Source organism: Crocodylus porosus, unplaced genomic scaffold (assembly GCF_001723895.1).
Source record: "Crocodylus porosus isolate Cpor-Errol unplaced genomic scaffold, CroPor_comp1, whole genome shotgun sequence".
Taxonomy (NCBI): domain Eukaryota; kingdom Metazoa; phylum Chordata; order Crocodylia; family Crocodylidae; genus Crocodylus; species Crocodylus porosus.
The window spans coordinates 157712675-157718831 of NW_017728886.1; positions in this window are offsets into that span (position 1 = coordinate 157712675).

Sequence of the window (6157 nt, forward strand, 5' to 3'; positions counted from 1 at the left end):
CTTTCATTATTTCTCACTCTTGGACCCATCCATGCTCTGTGACCTGGCTAACTGGTATGTACTCTGCAGGCTGTTTGCTGTTGCACCCCTGGGAGTGGTCACACTCTGGGAGGTGGCGGGGAGTTGGCTTGGTGCCAGAACCCTTCTCCCCAGGTAGTTGTGTTCAAGGGGTAGAAAGTTTGTCCGTTCAGAACAGGAAAGTGGGGGAGGGAACACTGCATCCTGGGATGCTGGAGGACTGCAACTTGGGCAGCTCATCTCTGGGAAATGGCTGCACATTAATGGAACATGAGCTAAGTAACATGGATCAGAGAGAAACCTGCCCTAGAATATGTAAATAGAAAATATATTGCACTGTGGTCTAATTGATAAGCTGTTGGTAAATCACTTTAAAGACATGGCTTCTGTTTTCAGTTCTGCCATTCAATTCTAAATTACTTAAGTTACAAACCTGTTCTAGCCTCCTGTTTTCACTGTTAAATTGGAATTGTGCGGAGCACAGAATTAAGAGCAACTCCTAGGAGACACATGACTAGAGCTTAGGCTATATGGTTTCAAGCACAGAGCCTACAAACTGTCTACAGGACAGCAGAATAGAGCTCTGTTTCTAGCCGAGGTGCAAAATTTTTCTAAAAGGTTAGAAATGTTGATAAATAGCAAAAGATAAAATTGGCAAATATAAGTTAATTTGCTTTGTCCTTGAAAATTGCCCAGGTATTTTTGGTATAATGTTTAAAACTTTAGTGTCTAGCATAAGCAAGAATTTCAACCCAAAAGCTTGGAGAAGCTATGAGCTACTGCAAAATAAGGATATAATAGAAAGATCCATGCAGCCTTCACTCCTGTTGTTACAGTAACCACATGTACAAAGCCACAGTAATATCCAGCTCAGAGCTATAGCTGGGATAGCTCAATGCTTACCTGTCTCACATTTCCCACTTAGGCTGTTGTCCAAATGCATCTCACTACAATCTGAGTCTTTCTGCAAAGTTAAATATGTAAAGAAACTTTAATATATTATGATGAAAATTACAAAGTGGTTCATGTTCACGGAACAGTCATCAATGTCCAAATGTCGAACTGGGAGCAGGTATTGATTCGATTCAATTCGATTTATTAAGGATTCTGGCTGAAAGTCATGCTCCCAGAAATAACACAACACACATACAAACATAATATAATGTAAACAGAAATAACAGAAATGCACATATAATAATATAATAGGCCAACGATTATAAAAGCATTATTCCTACTCCTAGAATTAATGTAATCAAGTGTAAATATGGTGATAAATCAGATCATGAATCTATAAAAAATATTGTGCATAGGCCCACAAGACAGTAAAAACAAATATAGTGATAAAATGTATCTGTCATATCAACAGTAAAGGATGTTTAACTCTGATTGCTTCAGCTTTGTAGGCAAAAATTCCAAGATGGTTTACTAACTATGAATCTCTTTGCTGAAGAAGCCATATTACTTTCTCTCTATTTGAGAAGTATGGAGAAAATGCCAGACAGGGAAATACTTAAAAAGCTCAGTCTGTTTCACTTTAAAAGGAGATTGAGACTTGCTTATAAGGTATACATACTCCCACAGGGAAAGAATACTGGATGCCAGTGGGCTCCATAAACTGGTGGAAAAAGTCAAGAAGCCAATGGCTGGAAACTCAGTCCAAGCACATTCAAATAAGAAACTGAGCACAAATTTTTTACAGTGAGCATGTTGAACCAGGAGAAAAAACTACCAGAGGTAGTAATGGATTTCCAATCTCTTGAGGGCTGTGAGATATGCTTTATCTAAACATAAGATCCTGGTTTCCATACAGAGTTAACTGTGTCAAACTGGATGGCCTGTCATAGTGAAGACCAGACTAGGTGATCTAATTAGACTTTCAGGCTTTAAACTCTGAATGAAATGATATGTCTTTTAGATATGTATCATTATGTCACTTTTTTTTATTTTAGGTTCAAGATTTGCATGGGTGATGAATTTCATACCTGTGAAGATCCTCTATTTTTCTGCATGAAATCATATTCCAATGTTAGTGAAGAGAATGACATTTTCCTAACGTCATTTCCACTGAGAACAGAAGATAGACAAGAGGGGCCGACCGTGCATTCTTCTAGAGGGTGGAAAAACATCAATATATCATTTTAAATATCTTGTTGCTACACAAAAGAAGCATGAAAGAGTTTATGCCGTGAATTGTACAATACCTATATTTGTGAGAAATGTAGGAAAAGATGTAAAAGGAGGGAAATTCTTTACAAGGGACTTCAGAGAAGATAGATTCTTTGGAAGTGAGAAGTAACCACATTTGCAGACCTGGCATGCAAGGCAAAGGCAGAAGACTGTACATATTATCTTATAGATACCTTCATTTTTAATCTTTTGTTGTTCTGATAAAAGCTTGTCCAGGCTCTTTCCAGGACTTTCAAATGCTACACTTTGATAAGAATGCTCTTGCAGTTTCCTCAGGTGGTATGCCATTTTTTTCTCTAGCAATACTCTCTTCTACAGAATTAAAGAAAAATGTTAGGTATTTAACACAAGTTTCCTGATCTCAAGAGCAAAAAAACAATCTTGAACACAATGCTATTTTGATAATGTTTCAGTTCATACTTTTCTAATATTTCATAATAAAATATATTAGCTATCAGTGTAACATGTAGATATAAAATGTGCTTTGGTTTTATTAATAATAATGAATATCTATGACCGTTTCTAGTTTTCAAATAAAAAATGACTTAATCTGTCACTATTAATAAAAAGAGACAGGAAAATTCTACCCAAATTATTCTTACCCAAAATGCACCTATTTAGTTCTAATTCCATTTAGGAAACAGAAAAACAGATGACAAAATCCAGTTTCAACAAATGGACTTCTTATCTGTAAGAAACCTGAATAAGTTGAATTCAGAATCTGAATTTCCCAACAATTATGAACTGGAAATTACTTGTCAAGAATCTTGTATACATTTCCATACACAGAAGTAGTTACTGTGGGCATCTATACACACACAACGAGGCTGCTCCAATGCACTGTAATTACGTTAATCAAGTCTGCTGGAGCATGGTAATTACTGCATTTGAACGTTAGATAAAGGTTCCCCGCCACCATTTTTAAGAGCAGGGATGCTGATACACAAGATGCTCAGGATGCTTTATTTAGAGTGTCTCTTGGAGCTGCTCTAATAAAAGCGCCCTTGCCCTGCCCTCCTCCCCGAGCATGTGTATAAACACCCTTTGTGTTTGTATAGCTCTAAAGGCCTGCTTTATATGGAGATTGTCTATATATAGAAAAGTCTATAGGCATGCTTTATATGGAGATTGATAGATTACAATTAATCAGGTTATAAAGAAACCAGTTGTAGTGTTAAAATGGGAAATTGCTGGTTTAAACTGGTTAGAAATAGCTTGCTCTCTGACGTAATGCAACTGAAGTTGGGACAGTCAAACTTATTGGTGCTGCTAACATCTAAATAATTTTTTCTTACACTTCAGACTAGAAACTGTTCTTTTGCCTGCCTTTATGAAATCTGATGCAATCTCTAAATCAAATCCGTTTAGAGTATGTATTAAAAGGAAATACACTTGATTCTTTTCTATTTGGATTGTAGCTGCATTGTGGTAATGATATGAACTGTTACATAAAGAAAAGAAATATTGGAAGATTAATAGGAAATTATTTCTGAAGAGGGAATTCTCATTCATTTGTGAGTCAACACAGAACTACGGTCTTTGAAATGAATGAAAATATAAGGTCTCCACAGAAGAATCAAAGAAATCTTGTTACGCTGATGTAAACACCAGGAAAACAGAAAGAACAGAAATCTGGGGCTTCTTTGTAAGTGTCAGATTAAAAATAAACCCAAACACAATGACTATTTTTCCTCAGCATTTCAGAAAAAAGGTCTGAGGTCTTTGAGTGGTACTTCAGACTTTCTCAGCCTATAAAGATGCACAATACTTGGTACCTGATTTTTGGACTAGACAGCATGGACAGTCTCCCCCTTCTTCCATGGATTACCAGGATCAAGAAAAAGAGGTGAGACAATTTCATTGATTGCTTTTCTCTTTGTTTTATTTAATTTAGGTAGCTGAAACTTTTCTGCTTGGCTAACTAGACAGTCAAAAAGCCCGAGGCTGAATCAATTCAGTCTTTGAAGGTTTTTCTAAGCTGCATAGATTGAACCAATAAGTGAATTGATGTTCACTTTTGAATCTGGACAACTAGCCAGATGCCTGCAGTGGCCCAGGCCAGGAGCTAGGGGATGCTGGAGCATACCTCCCTGTCTGCTGGCCACTGCTGAGGGCACCCAAATGCAGCCTAGCGGGATGCATCCCTGATTAGCTGCCCAGCACACCCACCCAACCCCATGCTGTCCCCTGCAGGGCTGGAAAAAGCCCCCCCAGCTCAGGGCCCAGTTGTTACTGGGCATCAGCCCACATGGAGGGTATCTCAATGCCTTGGGCCGGGTCCCTCAAGCCTTGCCGTCGGTGCAGGGGGGGAATTCCCCCCTCCCACTCCTCTGCGTGGTCTGCCACCAGCTTGGCTGGCCCCACAGGTGTGTGTGGGGAGGGGAGCAGTCCCTCCAGCCTGGGGCTGAGGTGATGCCCCACATCAGCTCACATGGGGGGATCCCTTTGCCTCAGCCCCGAGCTGGAGGGACTGTTTTCCCCTGCGCCTGTGGGGATGAGGCTTAGCCATTGCCAGACTGCATGGAGGGGTGGGATGGGGGGATTCCCCCTCTGTGCCAGTGGCAGAGTTGGGGAAACCCTGCCCCCCCCCCCAAGGCATGGGGATTGGGGTAGCATTGCCAACCCTCCTGAACTGGCCAGGGGTCTACTGGGATCGGCATCAATCTCCCAGTGACTATTGACAGCAATCTGGGAGATTGATAGTGTGAATGGGCGGAACAGTATAATTAACGACATTACATCATGTTAGGGAAAAAGAATAGCTTCAGTCAGAATTGGCAACCCTACACTGGGGCCAGCCCTGGGCCCACCTGTGTGTCAGTGACTCGTGTGGGCTGGGGGGCGGCACTTGCCCAGCAGGGCTTGGGCCAGGGCTGGAGAGGGGGACTCTGAATTAGCGAATCTGGTTTGTTAAAGCTTGACTTTACAATCTAATTGGTACCCTGGCAAAATTCATATTTTTGATTACATTCAGACATACGTCAGTTCATATAATTCTGTTATGGTACACACACAATTATCCTTCTGTTGCTATTGCCCATGCTAACGAATAATGAACTGCGTAAGTTGCCAAGTGTACCTTAGAAAGAAATCTCCACAAGGCTGGTAACACTGTTCCATTAACATTGACCAAATGAATACCCAGTCTTCTACATATACCCTCTGCTTGAAAATGCTTTATTTAGTCTGCTGCCATTCCCCTTCTGATGCCTCTTCAGCAGTTTTGCAAACCCTCAATCAGTATTTGTTTTGGGGCAGGGAAACTCAGTCTGCACCCTTGTTTTGGCTCACACTTTGTGTTTCCCCCAGCAGCAGTTATCAGATAACTTAGATATTAAAATGATTTCAGTGTCTTTTAGAACTTCAGCTCATGATAGGATTCAATATGAAAGAGGCTCTTAAGTTAAAAAATGTTGCTGCTCCAGTCATAAAGGGCTTCCTGTGAGATTCATGGAAATCCTATAGTGCACTATAATGTACAAAACAAATTATTTTAAATATGATGAATTTTAATACCATGCAAGTCATTGTTTTTTTTTTTGTCAAAATTTTTAACCTAACTCCATCTCTTCATTCTCCACTCTTCCCCCTCCACCCTGCAAAATGCCACCAGAACAAGTGGATCAATCTTTATCAGAGGAGGTATCTATCATACACCAAAGACCTCAGTGTTTCCAAGTATGGGTAGCTGATAAGGATTTTTGTATTGGACACTGTTTCTGTTAACTCCTCTAGATACTGTTCTTGTGGTTTTAATTTTTATGTTTTTCCTACCAAGGCATGTGCATTTTATCAGAAATAATTAAGGCACCTTTTTAGCTTTCTCTTCTCTTCTTTTCCTTTGGAATTCAGCAATTCTTGCTTCACGTTTCAAATCCTCTCCAATTCTCAGCAGCAGAAACATTTCTCTCTTCCATTCCTAAGCATTACAAATGTGTTGCACCAAAAGGAA